Source organism: Crocuta crocuta, unplaced genomic scaffold (genome assembly GCF_008692635.1).
Source record: "Crocuta crocuta isolate KB4526 unplaced genomic scaffold, BGI_CrCroc_1.0 scaffold85, whole genome shotgun sequence".
Taxonomy (NCBI): domain Eukaryota; kingdom Metazoa; phylum Chordata; class Mammalia; order Carnivora; family Hyaenidae; genus Crocuta; species Crocuta crocuta.
In genome coordinates, this window is record NW_027530620.1 from 4,251,507 (window position 1) to 4,271,892 (window position 20,386).

General features: G+C 42.5%; 1 protein-coding gene across 8 annotated transcripts in view; it reads left to right on the top strand.

Moving 5' to 3' along the window:
* USP1 (ubiquitin specific peptidase 1) overlaps positions 1–20,386 on the top strand; it is a 110,314-nt gene that overhangs the window by 77,262 nt on the left and 12,666 nt on the right. For 5 of the 8 annotated variants that reach the window (XM_077768095.1, XM_077768093.1, XM_077768096.1 and 2 more), the window contains one exon: positions 3,319–3,453. The gene's annotated coding sequence lies outside the window, so the exon portion shown is untranslated. Of the gene's footprint in view, positions 1–3,318; positions 3,454–18,665; positions 18,690–19,516; positions 20,136–20,386 lie in introns of those variants that run through there. The other 3 variants (XM_077768092.1, XM_077768099.1, XM_077768098.1) reach the window with 2 other exon arrangements.

The window sequence follows — 20,386 nt, forward strand, 5'->3', positions numbered from 1 at the left end:
TCAGGTGTTGAATGCCCAGCTGACTGAGCCACCCAAGCGCCATATGAACTTTGACTTTTTAAATGTGACTTTATGGTTCAGATATGAAGGGAAAGCGTAACTACTACCAAATAAAAAAATTGGAGGGGCATCTGGCCAACTCAGTTGGTAGAGCATGTGACTCTTGATCTTGGGATTGTGAGTTCCAACTCCATGTTGGGAGTAGATTACATTAAAAATTTTTTTAAAAATCTTAGGGGTGCCTGGGTGGCTCAGTCAGTTGAGCATCCAGCTTTGGCTCAGGTCATGATCTCATGGTTTGTGAGTTTGAGACCTGAGTTGGGCTCTGTGCTGACACCTCAGAGCCTAGAGCCTGCTTTGGATTTTGTGTCTCCCACTCTTCCCTTCCCCGACTCACGTTCTATCTCTGTTTCTGTCTCTCAAAAAAAAAAAAAAAAAAAAAAAAAAAATTAAAAAAATCTTAAAGAAAATAAAAAATTGGAAATACCAACATGTTTTATCTTATTCCTTGCAAAGATTCATAATTTTTCTCTAAAGTTAAAGTAGCCAAAATATTTGTGATGATATTGTAAAAGGTATAAATGTAAGGTAAATACATTACAGTTGAGATGTAATATCATTCACATACCCACTCTTCTTAAAATTAGTTCTCATAATTACAGATGAAAAAATAAAATGAAAATCTATACAAAGCATTTTCTTTAATCTTAATGGGTAGTTTCTAAACTGTGATGTTCATGATAATTCTTAATTACAATATTAATTTTATTGTATGCTAATTTTAAATTGCCTTTAACAATTCTTAATTGGAATATAGAAGTAGTTATATTTATTTAAAGACCTTTTAAGCATAAAAAAATAATGTAAGGAAGTGGTCCAGTTTCATTCTTTTGCATGTTGCTGTCCAGTTTTCCCAACACCATTTGTTGATGAGACTCTTTCCATTGGATAGTTTTTCCTGCTAATTGACCATATAGTTGTGGATTCATATCTAGGTTTTTATTATGTTCCATTGATCTATGTGTCTCTTTTTGGGCCAGTACCATACTGTCTTGATCACTATAGCTTTGCAATATGAATTCAAAATAGATGAAAGACCTAAATGTGAGAGAGCACCATTAAAATCCTAGAGAGGTAGAACACAGACAGTAACCTCTTTGACATCAGCCATGGCAGCTTCTTTCTAGATATGTCTCCTCAGGCAAAGGAAACAAAAGCAAAAATAAACTATTGGGACTTCATCAAAATAAAAAGCTTCTGTACAGTGAAAGAAACAATCAACAAAACTAAAAGGCAACCTGCAGAATGGGAGAAGGTATTTGCAAATGACATATCTGATAAAGGGTTAGTATCCAAAGTCTATAAAGAACTCCTCAAACGCAACACCCAGAGAATGAAATAATCCAGTTTAAAAAAGGGCAGAAGACACACCTGGGTGGCTCATTTGGTTAAATGTCTGACTTTATCTCAGGTCATGATCTCACCATCCTCCATCAGTGAGTTCAAGCCCCGTGTCAGGCTCTGTGCTGACAGCTCAAAGCTTGGAGCTTGCTTTGGATTCTATGTCTCCCTCTCTCTCTGCCCCTCCCCTGCTCACTCTCTCTCTGTCTCTCTCTCAAAAGTAAATATTAAAATAATTGTTTTAAATCAATAAGTGGGCAGAAGATATGAATAGACATTTTTCCCGTGAAGACATACAGATGGTTAACAGACATATGAAAAGATGCTCAATGTTACTCATAATCAGGGAAATACAAATGAGATACACTATAATGAGATATCGCTCTACACCTGTTGGAATGCTAAAATTAACAACACAAGAAACAACAGGTGTTTGAGAGGATGCAGAGAAAGGAGGACCCAGCTGGTGGGAATGCAAACTGGTGCAGCCATTCTGGAAAGTAGTATGGAGGTTCCTCAAAAAGCTAAAAATAGAACTACCTTACCCTGCAGCAATTGTGCTACTAAGTATTTACCTAAAGGATACAAAAATACAGACTTGAAGGGCTACAGACACCCAGATGTTTAAATAGTAGCACTATCAACAGTAGCCAAATTATGGAAAAAGACCAAATACCGGTTGACTGATGAATGGATAAAGAAGGAGTTGTATGTATGTGTACACAAACACACACAAATATTACTCAGCCATCAAAAAGAATGAAATCTTGCCATTTGCGATGACGTGGATGGAGGTATAGAGTGTTAATGCTAGGTGAAATAAGCCAATCAGAGAAAGACAAATGCCATATGATTTCACTCATATGTGGAAGTTAAGAAACAAAGCATATGAAAGAGGGAAACCAGAAAACAAACTTTTAATTTTTTTTTAAATTTATTTCTAGGAGAGAGAGAGAGACAGTGCGAGCAGGGGAGGGTCAGAGGGAGAGGGAGTCACAGGCTGAAACAGGCTCCAGGCTCTGAGTTGGCAGTCAGCACAGAGCCCGACGCGGGGCTCGAACCCACGAACCCCGAGATCATGACCTAAGCGAAAGTCGGACGCTTAACCGACTAAGCCACCCAGGCGCCCCAACAAACTTTTAATTATAGACAACAAACTTATGTTTACTGGAGGGAGGGGGGCATTTAAATGGGTGTTTGGTATTCAGGAAGGCTCTGCTTACCATGAGCGCTGGGTGTTATATGTAAGTGATAAATCACTAAATTCTACATCTGAAATTAATGCTATACTTACTGTTAACTAACTGGAGTTTAAATAACTTGGAGAAAAAAATTTTAAATAAGCATAAAAAATTGAAGTTTAACATCAACTGCCTGCAATAAAAGATTGAAAATGATACTAGGAAATATATATTTGCATATTTAAAAAAAAAACTCTAGTTAAAGGGATACTTAGACCAAATCTCATATAAAATTCTATATCAAAATTAGGTCATCTGTCTGCTATATCCCTTGTGAAAATTAATACAAGGAAACCCATTTAGAATAGAGTCTGGAGTCAGCAAGGGGAACTCTCACACCCTAGCACTTCTTGTCAATTGCAGACCTTGCACTTGGGTTCTCCTTTACCCTATTCCAGCTGCGGAAGAAAGTTTTTCCTCTTTCCTCTGCAACAGCCCAGCCAATGAGAAACTGTCACAACTCAGCCAATGAAAAGCCACTATACTTTGAACTCCCAGTTTAATCCAATGGACTTTGTGTGTAACAGCTCTCCCCGGTTCCCGCTCTCCGCTATAAAAGAGCAGTCTTTGCCTGTGTGGTTTTGCCTTAGCTTCCTTATCCCAGGTTGCAATTCTCTGCTACTCTCAAATGAACTTATTTTTGCTGGTAAAATACCTGGCAGTTTTGTTTTTTCAGGTTAATATTACCTGGTGATAAGAAGTGCGATCAGGAGAGGACCCCCAACAGCCCCAAGGCTGGTGAGCAAACGGGTGCCGGTACCCACAGAACCAACTGCGCTCCCTGCTTTCTCACTGACCCTGGAGTTTGAGGGTGAGTTTTCTCCTAGATTTTCAGCTTCACTCTCTTTCTGTTCAAGTCCTCCAGACGTTAGCCAGGATCTGTGTTAAGGCCTTGTTTTTTCTGAGAGTACTAATTTGACCTTCAATCTGACTCCTTTTGAGAATCAGACTGTTTCTGTTGGCACCGTGACAGTTGGAACTGTATTGGCCTTTGATCCGACTCCTTTTCTGCACCAGGTTGTTCATATTGGAATTGCGCTGGCCTTTGGTCGGATTCCTTCTGAAACCAGGCTGTTCCTGTTAAAACTGCTGTGTAGGAATTTTTCTCTTTGCTTTAGAAAAAAAAAACCTTCAAGAAATGGAATCCCAGTCATCAAAATGATTTGAGAGTGCCCCACTTCCCTTTACTGGGACTCTGGCCAGTTTTATGTCTAAAAACCATGGTCCCCCTCATGCACATGTATAACTAAATGGACTAACTTAACCAAAAGTAATTTGGGACACCAACGTCCTTTATGGAGAATTTTTGATTCCCCCAAACTTGTTTTACTCAAAAAATGAATTAGAAAACTATGGCTCCTAAAAAAGAAAACAAGGCAAGGAAGATAACTGAATGGGATGCCTATTTTAATTGGTAATTTGAAGCTTCCAAACTGTTTCAAGATTCTAAGTTTGCCTCTTTAAAAAAATACTATTTCTAAATTAACTGAGGCTAACAATTGAAAGAAATCAGAATGGCTTCTGAGGCCTCTTTTCCCTTCCCTCATCTTCCTCAGCAGACATACGGCAGCCACCTTGTGCTCAGGCCCTGCCTCCAGCACCAGTTTCCTCTTTCTCTCTGCCAAATTTCTCTTTTCCTCTGAATCTCTCTCCACTTTCTCCTCTCCTGATCCTATAAAAATTGCCTCTTTAAAGTTAATCTTCTGAGGACCTAAATAAACTCTTAAGTTTTATCTCCCACCCAACTAGGACCAAATTGCAAACCATAGTTAAAGGGTTTCCTGAAGTGACTGAGGACCACTATAAGTTTGCTGAAGAATTTAAGTTATTCAAACTCACCAACTTGGTTTATCAGATTTCTTTCAATTAGTCCACATGCTTGTTGGTGAGGACCAGGCCAAGCATCAGATGGGACTAGCCTAATGGGAACATCCTGAAGAGAATTTAGAGAAACAAACCCCTAACTTTTGGCAAGTTGCTGGAATATTCGCTGGAAATCTCCACAGAGCAATTATAATAGCTTTTCCTAAGCCTGCTGGTTGGAACACATTTCAAGGTTGCACACAAAAGCCTGATGAACCTGTTCAAAGCTATTACAAAAGACTCCAAATTGTTTTTAAAGAATCTGGTCTTTCTTTAGATGTTGAATCCACTTGGGTAGTACTTAACTCTGTGTTTAGAAACAGGCTGAACCAGGATCTTTCTCCTTTAGCAAAAAGGACCAGGATGGGATTGGAACCTATACCCATTCCACATGTAGTTAACTTGATACACTACCTCGCTCATATGCTAGATGAGTTAGTCACCTAAGAGAAAGACCACTAAAATTCTTAATTTTTAACTGTGGCACATGAAGGCTCCTGAACAAACCAAAAACCTCTTAATTTCTGCTATTATTGCAAAGAGCCAGGGTGTTGGAAAAAAAGGTTACTACCAATTTATTTTATTTTTTAAAGTTTATTTATTCTGAAGAGAGAGAGAGAGCATTTGTAAGTGGGGGAATGGCAGAGAGAGAGGAGAGAGCGAGAATCCCAGTGCAGGGCTCGAACTCAACTGTGAGCTGATGACCTGAACCGAGATCGAGAGGTGGTTGCTTAACTGGACTGAGCCACTCAGGTACCCCAAGATTGCTACCAGTTTAAGAGCTCCAAGTACCTTCAGCCCTCCAGCCAGCCTTTCCAATGTCCTCCTAATTCCCAATGGTGGGAATTTCTTTTAATCAGCTTGCAGAATCCACTCTCCTGTTTGGGAATGAATCTCCCAGTATTGACACCAGAGCTACAGACTTGGTTCTCAGCCCCACTGCTGTAAAGCAGCACCTGCCTCAGAATACAAAAATAGTTCAAATAGCAGGGGTGTCTAATAAACTTTAGCGGATTCCTGTCTCTAACCTATTCCCTTTTGAGAGATACATACTCTTTCTTCTTAGTTTCTCTACCCCTACTCATTAAGTGGGCCAAGATTTCTTGGAAAAGTATCATGCCAGAATTCCTTTCTTCCAAAAGGGAGAACTAGTTCTACACTTTGACGATAGTAATCAAAATAGCCAATCGGGAATTAATTAAATGATCCTTCAGCATTTTTTATTTGTTCCATCTCCAGCAGCACTGTATAGCTGAGTCTGGGTACACTGATTGTTTGTTCCTGTTGGATTAGCTACCGTCCTCCTTACAGGCAAAGTTCTGAGTTGGGTATTGGCATAATGCACAGGGCACCTCCCATCAAGAGTCAGATCAATTCCTCAAAAGCTCCCCCCAGAATACCCTACAGATAAAGAAGCCCTTCAAGACATCAAGTCCGTAACAAAAGATTACAAGGCTCAGGGCTTCATTATCCTCTACACTAGTCCCTATAATATCACCCTTTTATCTGTGAGAAAACCCAATGTCTGAGGATGGAGGTTTGTCCAGGACCTCTGAGCCATAAATAACCCTGTTATCCTTGTTATTCTTGGCCCCCTGTCGTTGCTGACCCCCATGAACTCTTGACATCCATTCCCACTGAAAGCAAATTTTTCACTGTAATCAATCTAGACGGTGTATTTTTTTTAGTGTTCCAGTTGATAAGGATAGCCAATATCTTTTTGCTTTTATTTGGGAAGAATGGAAATACACCTAGACAGTAATGCCCCAGGATTTTGTAGAGTCTTTATTTTCCACAAACCCTAGAAATTTGTATGGATGACAGAAAGTTTTCTGCAGCCTCCACTTTGTTACAATACATAGATGATTTGCTTTTTTGCTCCCCTTCTCAAACCTCTTTGCTAGAAGACAGTGTCCACCTGTTAAAACTTTTGGCTGTCTTCTTAAACTCAGGTTCAATATTTACAGTATCTGATTTTGAAACAAGGGCCACATCTAGATTCAAATTAAACCCCTCAGCTACTACTTAATGCTGACAGATTACCTTTGACTCTCTGTGACAATTTACAGGTAACTCAGCTAATCAACACATATTTTTCATGATTTATTGATCGCTCTTATTTAAGGGATGAAAATGGCAAATATTGTTCTAGGTATGTTCTTGCTACTCCTTTTGAAGTCACTGTGGTAGTACCTTTACCTTTGGCTATGTCAGCCCAACAAGTTGTTATACGCCTTGACTCGAGCTTGTACCTTACCCAAGGGTAAACCCGCAAACATTCATACCAACAGTCAGTATGCCTTTGGGGCAGCTCCTGACTTTGGAATGTTATGGAAACAACAAGGTTTCCTTACCTCCAAGGGGGATAAAATTAAAAATGTTTCCTTGTCCAAAATGTATTCGATGCCATACTTTTGCTAACTGCTCTGGCTATCATTAAGGTTCCTACGCATTGCAGACTCAACTCCTTTGGGCTCACATGAAACCAATAATCAAACCTATGTCATGGTCCAAAGGGATGGTAATTTGGAGAAACTGACAATAAAAGATATCTAACAATTGGCCCCAGAGAGGGAAAAACAACATTGGAAAACTAGTAAGTCTGGTTTGGACCAAATAAGAATCCAGCCCTACCAGAAATTCTATATTCCCACCACTGAACACTGAACATGGGTTAAACCATTTGTCTACCGACAAAATAATAGCATTTATAAATCAGTATTGGTGGGGAAATACTAATAAGGCCACCAAAAGTGCCTTCCTCACCTGCCCCACCTGTCCAAAGTAGAATCCAAAGAAACCTATACATATAAATGGATTGTGTAGAACTTCCCCATCTTATGGATAAAAATATGTTTTAGTCATAGTATGTATGCTTTCTCTCTGGACCAAAGCTTTCTCTTGTAGATAGGCCATGTTTCTTTTGTTGCTAAAACTCTGTTAGAAAAGATTATCCCTAGGGTGCCTGGCTAGCTCAGTTGGTAGAGCATGCAACTCTTAATCCCAGGGTTGTAAATTTGTGCCCCACTTGGGTGTATAGGTTACTTAAAAATAAAATCTTAAAAGATTACTCTTGCCTGGGGACCTCCCCTTGAACTTCATAGTGATTGGGGAACCCCTTTGACCAGTCAGGTGCTTCAACAAGTCTGTGCTCTTTGGCCAGTTTTACAGTGCTTTTATTGTGCATACCATCATCAATCCTCAGGGTTAGTGGGACACACTAATGGCATCATTAAGACTCAAATGGCAAAATTTGTAGAAACCCTCAAAATGCATTGGCCGAAAGGATTTCCATTGTTCCTTCAAATCTCAGACCCACCCCGTTGGGAACTCATAGACTTTCATCCTTCGAGACAGTCACAGGACATCCAATGCACTTGGCCACTGCCTCCTTTGAGCCACAGTTGATAAAAGGGGATATACTTCGATATTGTAAAGGCCCAATTTCTTCTATTAAAACTAACGTGCTTTGGTAGAGCAATCTTTTTACTGTGCACTCCCAGGAGATGAAGACCTTGGCAACCTGTAGATTTCAGAAGACACCTTCAGAAAGACTCTCTTCAACCTCACTGGAAAAGCCTTCATCAGGAAATGCTCATCAACCTTTATGCCACCAGAGTTCAGACAACAGACTCTTGGATTCATGTGGCACATCTGAAGAAAGCACCAAGCCCTGACTGGACCCACACATCATCTGGTGACCTAAAAGTAAAGACTTCTTGGAATTGAAGCCTATGACATGTGATGAGACGGCCTTCCCAAGATGTCTGGACTGGGCCTATATACCTTTTCCTCATTGTTGCTGCTTCTATCCCTTTTGTGGAAAGACCACGCCCTTATCTGGTTTTTCAAATTGATACAAAAGGGAGTAACCTCTTACAGCCTTTTGGAAATAGCGTCATCCTGATCCTATGACAAATTAATTTTCATTTGCTTTTTTTGAAGGCTTAGACAATTTAGAATTCACAAAAAGTCTTTTCTCTTCAGAACCATTAACTGACTTTCGATTCTGATCCAAAGTCATGGTTTCTGAATTTGCAGCTCTACGGTATTACTGGTAATACATTTGGTTCCAAACAGTTCTTTTGAGATAACACTTTTTCAAAACCCTTTTGCAGTTTTGCTGTTTTGCAGAAAGTTCATCAGCTATTGCTTCATGTTTATACCTGTACTGTCTCTTCCCAAATGCACTCAGTTAATTCTTTAGTGTGCTTTGCAGTGTTCACTATTTTGTGTTCATGGTTGCTTTAGGCAGAGACTTCTAGGAAGCATACATGACTCCAGGTTTGCCATCATGAGAGCGCCTTTTTCCCCTAAATAATGATAACAAGTGCCAACAAATATCTCAGTTGGCTACTTCCAAACCTAGAGTCCTGGTTTTTGAACCATCATACATGATTTGGAATTGTCATGTTACTTCTACTTCTTCTGTTTTATGGAATTATTTTAAGTTTTATATTTTGTCACCTGTCAAAAGTTTTTTAAATTATGTACCCAATAAGATGCTGCTGGCTCAATGCTTTGAAATGATCTCCAACACTTACAGTCTTAATAAATATGGACTATAGATGGGAGATGCCTGAGAGATCTCCCCCCAACCTTCCTTGTTGCTCAGATGTGGCCTCAGTGTTTTTTAACTGCTATGCTCCTTCTCTCTGATGTGGGACATGGCAACTAGGAGACGTTCTTCCTGGCACTGAGGGACAGAACCACTAAATATGGAGAAGCTAACTCTTGATCAGTGATGCTTTCAAAGAAAGATCTTGAACAAAAGGGGGAATGTCAAAATTAATAATAGGAAGTATCATTTAGAATGAAGCTTGGAGGCCAGCAAGGGGAGCTCTTACACTCCTTGGCAATTGCAGGAAGAGAGAGGGACCTTGCAAGTGGATACTACTTTAATCAATCCAGCAGAAAGAAGAAAGTTTTTCTTCCCAGCAACAGCCCAGCCAACGAATGACTGTCACAAGTCAGCCAATGAAAAGCTACTATACTTTAAAATCCCAGTTTACTCCCAGTTTGCTTATAATAGCCTTCCCAGCTCCCCTCTTTCCTCTATTTTAAAGGGTTCCATTCCTTTGTTCTCTAGCTTTGCCAATGGTTTTGCCTTAGTTTGCTTGTTCTAGATTGTAATTCTCTGCTATTACTGAACAAAACTATTCTTGCTGGTAAAATAACTGGCAGTTTTATTTTTTAAGGTTAACACCCTGAGTGATAGGACTTCTACTTTAAGATAATATTCACAGGAAGACTGGAGTAATTTGTTATATTAATGACCCCAATAACTCAGCATCCCCTCCTCCCCCATATCCATGCCCTGTGAAAATCCTTGACTTTGGTTTTAGCCATGGAATTTGCTTTGGCCAAAGGGAGTAATACAGACAGAGGATTGGTACTTGCTTGTACACTGGGTTTTGCCCTCATGGAAGTCTGCTTACCATGACCTTGTGGAGAAGACCCATGCCACCTCTTTGAAGAGGAGGACCTAAAGGAGACGGCAGCCTGGCCAACCTCACTGATTCCAGTCCCCAGGTGATCCTCCCGTCTGAATGCAGCCTCTGAGGGAACGTGGCCAACCCACAGAATCATGAAAAATAAGAAATTGTTACTTGAGGTCACCAAGTTTTGGGGTGGCTCCATACCAAGATGTACACAAAATCTAAATCTGAAGTAGTTAGGCTGAAAGATAATCACCACACAGTCCTCATGTCAGAGCCAACTGTATTCTTCTTGGATTGAAAAATATATGCATTCTTTTCAAAGCCCAGAATGAAATGGCAAAGTAATATACAGTAACTTATGACATACTTAATTAGGTTTATTTTTTTAAATTATGGTTTATAAGCCTTCAATAATACTGTGGTTTAAACATGTAATATGGTAAAACAACATATTATGTAGTACATTCAAGCTAGTAAGAAAATAATTTTAAAGATAGATCTGGAATTTGCTAGAAGGCAAGCATGCTTACAGAATGTTGAGAGACTGGAGTGCCTGGGTGGCCCAGTCTGTTAAGCATCAGGCTATGGCTCAGGTCATGATCTTGTGGTCTGTGAGTTCAAGGCCCACATTGGGCTTTGTGCTGACAGCTCAGAGCCTGGAGCCTACTTTGCAATCTGTGTCTCCCTCTCTCCCTGCCCCTCCCACTCATGCTCACTCTCTCTCCATCTCTCTCTCTCTCAAAAATAAACGTAAAAAAAATGTTGAGAAACCTGGAAGCCTGTTTAAAAGGAGTCCCCACGGGTTAAAATAGGAGTCTTATTTGCTTCAAAAAATAAATCAAAATTATACTTAATTAAAACATGTTAAGACTATAAAAAGCCATGAGTCCATAATAATACTCATAGTAATACTCTCTTGGAATTTATTTTCTCTCCATGTACTTAGTACTTGATTAAAGTAAACGTTGTTCAGAGTAGAAAAAATATTGAAGTTTAACTGTAGATCTCTCTTCAGGATGGGTTAAATATACAAAGGTTAAGAGACTCTTAATGGTATGAGAAAGACAAGACTCCCTTATCCGTGAAATATAAATAGGCTCGTGAGACTTCCTGCTACCCTCTCAGCACCCACCCCCTTACCGGACATTCCTCTACTAAATTGTTACCAAACATTAAAGTGGAGTAAGGCATTCCCTGAATAGGCAAAGGAAGTCATTCCACCTGACCCTGGGGCTTTAGATTGGGAAATAAGAATTTAAATTCTTGAAGCCAAGTGGATTTTACCTTTTAAACTGACTTTAATTTGTGGAAAGAATCTTTTATTTAAATTTAACTACTGAATAGTGTTTTTATTAGCTGTTTTGAGGTTGGTTGACTTTTGTGGTTACTAAAGATGCTGGATTACGACCAAATATTCACATACTGAGCCTTTNGTTTTTAAATTTTTTCGAAGTTATACATGTGCATGATTTAAAGAGTTGAATGCTTCCAACAAGACTTCACTTCCCTCAAGGCAACTACTTTCAACTTTAAGCTGATTCTTTGGTATTTAGCTCCACTTATCTAAATAACATGCTCATATTTCAACTTCTTGGTTTTTCAGTCAGCCGTTATCTACTGACTTCCTGATATGGAAGGTAAGGAGTTAGCTTTCTTCTGCACATGCCTCTGCACTTCCACCACACATGTGCACTTCTAGTCTTTTAGTTCTCCTGATATTGTTACAGCATAATTTGCTCATCATGCCCAATCTGCAGGAAGTCATTGATGTCGGAGATTATGAGATGTTCATCAGGATATCTAAAAGGTGCAGATCTCTTCAGGTTATGTTATCTCACAGGACAGGAATGTTAACATAGCCCCGGGCTGCACTGTAAATGTGTGCTTTTGTCTGTTTTGTGGGAATGCCAACTGTTTCTGATCCTTTCTTAGGATTGGAATAGAAAAGAATGCCTTCATCAAATCAATGATGTTGAGGCTGTATTAATCTACTTTAGCAAATACACTACATCTGGCACAGCAGCTGCCATCAGACTGACTAATTGGTTGAACTTTACAGTAATCTGCTGTCATCCTTCAGAAGTCATCTATTTTTGCACGGCCACATAGTGAGTTAAATGGAGCCATGATGGGAATCTGCAACTCTGTATCCTTTAAACTCCTAAGAGTGGCCCTAATTTCAGCCATTCCTTCCTGAGATACAGTATTATTTTGACTTCTGGTGCCATGTTTGGCTGGGGAGGGGAGGCTCTTTCAGAGACCCCCACTTGGCATTCTGCACTCTGAGGGTTTTTTACTTCACAGGCAAACATCACAGTGGGTCTGTACCAATTGCCAACTACGTGAATCCCATTATACTTTTGGGGACCGCAGAAATGACCATTGGGTGGTCATTGTGGTCAATGACCACATGCCCAATGGACCCACTCTGAGCTTGTCATTTATTAACTGGTCTCTCTATTGTCCCACTCTAGCAGAGTCATGATGATGCTTTTGGCCTCTGGATATCAATGTTGATTCAGACCCTGTGTCTAACAGTCCTTGAAATGTCTGGGTATTCCCATTTCCCCAGTGTACAATTACCCAGGTAAATGACAAGAGGTACTTTTGGGATGGGCTAGGAAAATCATTACCATTTATATTTGAAATGTAGTAGGGTCCTTCCTCCTGAGGGCTCTTCAGTCAGTGGATTCCAAGTCTGTAAACTAGCTCAGGTGTGCAAATGGATTAAGGAATGGTGGGTGACTTTATTGAGTGAAGGATCTTAGCCTCCTGGTCATTATCCTTGATTTTTTTTTTTTTTTTCTGCTGATACAAACTAAATAGGACCTTTGTTGGCTGCCTTTCTGTTTTGCCCCTAAGGATCCTGTGTCCTGTTAACCACTTCCATAACTGTGTGGGTTAGGGCTACATTATAATTCTTGTAATTCCCTGACTTCTGGTAGTTGAGCACTGCCACTTGGCCTCTACTGCTTTGGGGTCCTGGCATCTGCATTGCCATCAGTGAAGCAGGTTCTAGAGGCCTTTGCAACCTTCAGCCATGACTTGCAGAGTCACCATTGAAATTTTTAGTGGTATTTCCTGCCCTTTGAACCAATGTATTCCTTATGGCCTTGATAAATGGTGTGTCCTCTGAACTGTCCTGCAGAACAGAATTATCATAACCTTTTGGCTGCACATAGCACATCCATTCTAACATATTCACTTCCTTGAGCCTTTTTATCTTTTCACGTCCTATCTACCTGCCCTAGAACTTCTGGCATTTTAGTGAAAGTCACTGTTTTTGGTTTTTGTTTGTTTTTCCTTTTGTTTTGTTTTGCTTCATGCTTCTAGGAGCCATTATAGCAGTGAGTTCACATCAACTCTTGAGACCCTGGCTAGGATATTAAATATTTTGTGAGAGTGCTCCACCATCAATAGAATTGTCCCTATGCCATTTTATGGTCTGGCCTCCTTTATCAAGCCCTCTAGGAATCCAGTCCCATACATACTCCTCAAGCTCCTGATGGTACAGGCTGGCCAGGTCTTACATCTTTTGGGGGGAATAGTCCTTTACCTCCATTATTAGGCACAGTACTTCTCAACTAGGTTATGCTATGAGCCCTAATATTAGGCCTACTGTATAGAAGATTTGTGTGTGTGTATGTGTGTGTGTGTGTGTGGGGTCTACTGAGGTAGGGGAAAACATGTGGCTTTCTAGTTAGAAGCCTCTGAAAAAGTCTTCTAGCAAAGGAAAGTGATAGTTCTGGGTAGGGAGGAGTGAGCCATAGTCAGAAGGCATCTGAAGAGCCTGAGGATTGAAAATCTTTAGAAGCACCACCCAGATGTCCCTTCCATGTATTAGAATGCTAGATTTTCTCAATTAGAGAAGAAATTAGATGTGCCATTTTTGGTTATCGAACCATATTTTAGCCGCTCGAAAGTTCTGGTCTTGTTGCTTGTCGTTCTCCACCTCTTCCCTGCGAATGAGAGCTTTTCTGTGGGTGTGTGGTAAGGAGGCCCTCTGGCTTTCACTCCTCACTTGCAATTGCCTATTACCTATTCTCAGTTGTTCATTATTTTTCTGCAACCTATGGAGCTTAGCAATAGCCATCTGATTCTTTAATCCTTATCACTGTTACTTTTACCAACGTCTCAAATGCCTGAAATGTCACACTCTAGTGTTCCCTTCTACCTGGTATATCACCCCATTTGGACTATGACCTTGTGCCAGAGGCTACCTGTGCTTCATCAGCAGGTGGTCCATAATCCATCTCCCAAATTCCATCTTATTGCCTGCTCTCTCCAACCAATCCTGGTATCAGTTATCACAGGTAGCGTTCTTGGGAAGCAGACACTGGGACAGAGCATAGAAGATATAGAAGGAAGGGAGAGGAAGCAGGACTGGGCAGAGAAAGAAGTTAAATTCAAATACAGGTGCAAGAAAGCTTTGAATAACCTGCCCAGAAGTTCCAGAGTGAATATTGTACATCAGAGGTGTCCCATGATGGGCCCTAAAGGCTGAGCCTTTCTATTCCAGTCTTGTGCAATCACTCAATATTGGCTGCCCCGGAGATGTCATAACCTTGGGGAAGGCTTCTCTCTGCAGCTGAAGTAGACTGTGATGGAGGTGACAACTGGAGATATTCCCTGCACCTTGAAGGGTGTTCTGAGCATCATCTCCGTATCTACTACTAGGGCTAACAGAGTTATCGAGCACATCCTCTTCTGCAAAGAACCGAACAATATACTTTTTTAAAAATCTTTTGCTCCTTCAGCTGGAGAAATCTTTTTCTTTTTAATTTATTTTGAGAGGGAGAGAGAGAGGGAGAGGGGCACAGGAAGAGAGAGAATCCCAAGCAGGTGTCACACTCAGAGCAGAGCCAGAGGTGGAGCTCGACCTCATGACCACAAGATCTTGATATGAAGAGTCAGATGCTTAATCGACTGAGCCACTCAGTTGCTTGGGGAAATCTTTTATTTAACCAGGAAAGGAGAAGCATAGCAGAGAATATTTGTCCTCCAATATCAATTGTATACTTCTTCCTTGATATTATGACCCCTTGTTGGACATATAGACATGGAGAATAAAGTTAGTTCTGGCCCATGGGTTGTAAGCAGGAGTGGTGTGTGCAACTTCCAGGAAGTATCCTTCAAGGGAGGAGGCATGATCTTCTTTCCCCTTTCCCCTTTGCTGCTTATTAAAATGTAGACATCATGAGTGTAACTTAAGTAGCTATCTGGACCAGAAGGTAGAAGCCACATGTTGAAAATGGAGGAAATTGGGTCCCTGATGGTCATGGAATCACCACTAATTTAGACTGCCTACATCTGCACTGTTTATGTGATAAAGAAATAAATGTTCATCTTGGCTGAGGACACTTTAAAAACATATTCTACTTCCATAGGTTAACCTATTTCTATCTGATGCAGAATGTGATCCCTATAAACTTCGTATAGCACATAACATGACCTTAAAATAAATGTACTGTTGCCTTAGTGGAAGCATTTGGGCAACGTGTGGCAAAGATTCAGATATTGCAACATGGAAAATTAGTGGCATTTACTGTCCAGTTGCAAGACGTTTGTGGCATGAAGGGAAATAATTGGAAAAATTTATAGATCTTGGTATTTGCTGGCTTTAAAATTTTGCCAATTTCAGCAAAGTTCTTTGAGAGATTAACTCAGGCCAATGCTAGTCAATCTGCAAGCAGGGATGGAAAGGTATTCGGCTTTCTCAAGAGGGTAACTCTGTCTATAATCTAAGTGGATTAAGAGTTCTGTAATTTGGAAGGCCTGAAACAAAAACAACTATTTTTATACCTTTTAAGTCAAAGCACACAGAAACCACCTGTGAATAAAAGCCTTGGAAGGAAGCGTGCCTGTCGTTCAGCCATACAAGGCTTACAAAAATAGGATTAAGAATGCTGTCAAACTGTTAAATCCCATGTTTCAGATGTCCCCAAGGTAGCGGTCATTAAGAGTGAGGTAGGTGCACTGCACATGGAAGCCAGGATATAAGAGTCTTTGGGCTTAAAAATTATATCTTGTCAAGAACTACAGCTGTAATGTCTCTCACATAGTACTGAGTGAAAGGAAAAGGATCAGAGACCTTTTACATTTTTGCATGAATTATTGCCAGATACACCAAGCCTCATATACATCCATGGGCTTCCACTCTGGCTATTGACAAGCAGAGTTATGGAGGTTTTGGTATTTATGGAGCAGCATTAGCAGAGGTGTCAATATCTAGCCACTAGTACTGTGGGCTCTAACATTCAGGGTTGAACACGTGTAGTACGCAAGAGCAGGTCACGGTGAGTGTAGTGTAGCTCTGGAGTTGGCAACACGGGCAGCTTTGTGATGGTCATGGGCCCTAGGTATTGCAGGAACAACGTCGTTCAGGAGTCTTCATTTCCTGATCATAAAAGAGTCATCCATATTTCCCTTGGTGGCCAGTTCTGTGAGGACTTTGGGACTCATTCTTGAAAACTAATCTGAGTCTATTTAATCAACATTCCCAAGTATTGAATACTCTTTTTGCTTATACCAGGGGAATGGATTCTATTCTCCTTTAACTGAATCTTGACTGATATTATAAATCATAGAGGAAGAATGGTGGCGGCAGACAATGGGTTCTTAGTTAAGATAAGAGAAGGGTCACCCAGATGGCTCAGTTGGTTGAGTGTCCAACTTTGGCCCTGGTCATGATCTTGCAGTTCATGGGTTCCAGCCCCATGTTGGACTCTGTGCTGACAGCTCAGAGCCTGGAGCCTGCTTTGGATTCTGTGTCTCCCTCTCTTTCTGCCCCTCCCCTGTTCATGCTCTGTCTCCCTCTGTCTCTCAAAAATGAATGTTTAAAAAAATTTGTTAAAGAGAACTAGAATTAGGAAAATTATAATAGGAAACTAGAATTGGTTATCTCTCCTGGTAGAACTTGAAAGTAGCTATGATTCTATAATTATATGTCTAGTTCTGTCCTTGTTTACTTTGGGTATCAACATTATACTGGCTTCAGAATGAGGTGAGGTGCTTTCTTTTCTGCTCTCAAATAGAAATTGTTAACCCCTTGAAAGAGCTCAAACCCTAGCTTTGAGCTTATTTTACCAAGTGATAGTAGCATTAATTTCCCTTTAGTAGGTTCAAAGTCACTATGTATGTCATACTGTTCTTTGTATAAATTCAGTGATTAGGAGCTTTAAAGTCTTTTTTTTTTTTTTGAAGTTTATTTATTTTGAAAGAGAGGCAGAAAGAGAGGGAGAGAGAAACCCAAGCTATCAGCACAGAACCCAATGTAGGGCTCCATTTCACCAACCACGAGATCACTACCTGAGCTTGAAACCAAGAGTTGAAGGCTTAACCTCCTGAGCCATGCAGGTGCCCCTAAAGTCTTACTCTTAAAATGAGTATTTGGAATGGGTATTGATTCTAAGATGGGTGAATTAAGAGGCAGTTGTCTGGATTTAGAATTCTTGGCTTGGCAAGGGAAATGGTCATCAATGCCCTGCAGTTTTTAGGGTAAAGATTTCTACTCTAGGTGATTTCTTCCAGTCTTGTGGTTTTAAATACCATTTGGTGACTCCTAAATTTATATCACTTGATCTAAATTCTCCCCTCAGCTCCAACCTTGCTGACTGTTGGCTCAACTTCTGTTTGTAAAATAGACATCTCAGTTTTAGTGAGAACAATGCCCCCTCACAACAAACCCACTACTACCCTAATGTTCCCCATTTTAGCAAAGACCAACCACTGTCCAGTTGCTTTGGGGAAAAAAATAACCCTGGTCATTGTTGTCTCTGTTTTGTTACAACCTATCAAGGGATCCTGTTGACTCTATTTCAAAATATATCCTGAAATGGGGAGACTGGGTAGCTCAATCAGTTGGGCATCCGACTCTTGCTTTTGGCTCAGCTTATGAGCTTGCGGTTCCTGGGATGGAGTCCCTGCATCCAGGTCTGTGCTGGCGGCCCAGGGTCTGCTTGGGTTTCTGTCTCCCTCTACCCTTGCCAGCTCTCTCTCGGGATTAAAACCAACCAACCAACCAAACCCAAATACATCCAGAATCCTACCATTTCTCAACATTTCCACTGCTACCTTATTCCAAGCCAAATGATTTATTTCCTGGGTGTCTGAAATAGCCTCCTAGCTAACCTTCCTGCTTGCATTTTTGAAAGTCAACAATCTATCCACCACAAGCAGCCACTTTACAAATTATGCCACTGCCCAGTTCAAAACCATCCAGTGAATTCCATCTCCTCACCCTGCTTAATCAGAGCCCTGCTGATGTCCCTAATCTCATTTCCCACAGTCATCACATCTAGGCTTATTTTGCTGTAAGCACCCTAGCCTGCTTGCTTCTTTCCAGAACGCCAGGCATGTGAAGCTTGAGGACTTTTTAAAACTTGTTCTCTTTGCCTGAACCATTCATTCTTCCCTGAGATTCCTCCAAGGCTCACTCCACTTTCATTCAGCTGCTCAAATGTCAGCTCAAAGAGGTCTTTCCAGACTATCGCATCTAAAACTGCCCATGCTTTATCTCCTTTCCCTATCACTCATTATATCCTATCATTTTAACTTCTGCCCCTCCCTAGAATGTAAAGCTCCTTCCGAGCAGGGAATGTATTTCATTCACGCCATGTCCCTAGCGCATAGAAAAATGCCTTGCAACTTGGTAGGCACCTAAAAACAAGCTCGATTAAATGAATTTGGACTGAACTTATGCTGTTTAATTGCATCCCTTGCTTTGTGAAGTCACCTCACTAAGGTAAGCATACCAACAAAAGGAAGCAAAAACCAGGTAAGGCTTGGTTCGCCGCATTTGAGCCCCACAGTAAGGGCTCGCGCAGAAGCCCTTTCCAGCTCTCGCAGCCAGAGCTGGGCCTTAAAGTGCTCTTTTCGTTTTCTAGTCTGGCCGGGAAAGGAAAGGAGTAAACGGGAGAAAATGAGGCGTGGAAGGGCTTAGGAAGGAGCCTCAGCGCTACCGTTTACAGTTGAGAATAAGCTGTGATCCATGACAGCGCTGGTTTCTATTGGATGGTCCCAGGGCTGGGGCTGCGATTCCGATCAGAAAGCCCCGGCGCCGAGCACCAAGCAAACCGGTCAGCCATTTTCCGAAATTCGTCTCCCGAGTAACCCCGCCCGAGTTTGTACGCAAGAAGGGGGGGGCGGGACTTATTGTGAGGGCCTCATTCCGGAAACCGCGCCCGCGGAGGCGTCCCACCGTCGAAGATTCACAAAACGCGGAGCGAGATTTAACAGTCGGCGGCGAAACCGCGCACTCGAACGCCAATGAGAGCGGAAGGAGGGGCCTGCTCCTGAAGGGTACTCTGCATCTCCAGCAATGATTGGTGGAGTCCTCCTTTCTTCTTTTTAGTACTGGCTGGGCTGCCACCGCCCACCCACTTGCTTTTGCCTAGGTACTTCTGATTGGCTCCTTCTGGGTGGGGGTGGGGGGGCAACGTTTGGGGGATTGCTCATCGCAGATTGGTGGATTTGAGCATCTAGCGTCGTTTTCCCGAGGAAGGAGCCCGTCCCATCTCCCTGTCCCGTCTCCCGATCCGTACGCCTTTCCTCAACTCGCGCTCACGAATNCCCTCAGCAAGGACCCGCGCGAGCTGCCCGTGACGCTGCCTGCGCTGTTTGAAACTGCAGAACCCGTTAGGATCTTGGGAAAACTACCGTTCCAGCTGGTTCCGGAGCCCGTGCATGCCAGGGGGGCAAGTGGCGGTCGCGAGGAGGCTCTTGCCTTTCGCGTCTCTGCAGCGTGGAGACTAGAACTGGCACTTTCGAGGGACGCCACCTCCAATCGCAGTGCTGGCGCGGGCGGAGGCTAAAACACGGGGGTCCTGAGACTGAGGAAAACGCGCCAAGTTCCCCTCGGTGGTGGAGTGGGAAAGACCCTAGCGGTTCAGGCGCTTGGCGAGCGGGACTACTTCTTGCTCTCCTCGCCATCCCGGGGCGGGGGAGGGCGGGGGCGGGCGCCGCTCCGGGGATGTAGTTGTTGCCGGCGCAGGGCAGGACCGAGCGGCAGCCCGGGTTCCCGCTCTTGAGAGCGAATGGTCACTCCCCTGCGAGGAGGGCGATCCGGCCAGGTTTCCCTTGGGTCGGGGCCCCCGCGGGCTCGGGGCAGGGGCTCACCTGTCGCACCCACACACATCCCGGCTGGACTCCGGGCGTCACCGCCGCGGACCTCGCTTTGGGCCATGACCAGGTAAGGAGGGCCTGGGGAGGAGAGGCCGGTGCCTGGGTGCCGAGGCAAGTTGGGCAGGCCCCCGAGGGGGGCTGCCCCAGGACCCCGGCGTCGGCGCCGCGGGGGGAGGCGCCGGGACCACTTCGCTGCTGCGCCCTTGCGGAGCTGCCAGCCTAGCCTTCTGGGCACCGGTGGCGGGGAGGAGGGCGCCCCTCCTGCCGCCGCGGGGACGCGGGGAGGCAGGTGCGGGCTGGGCGTAAATAGGCCAACTC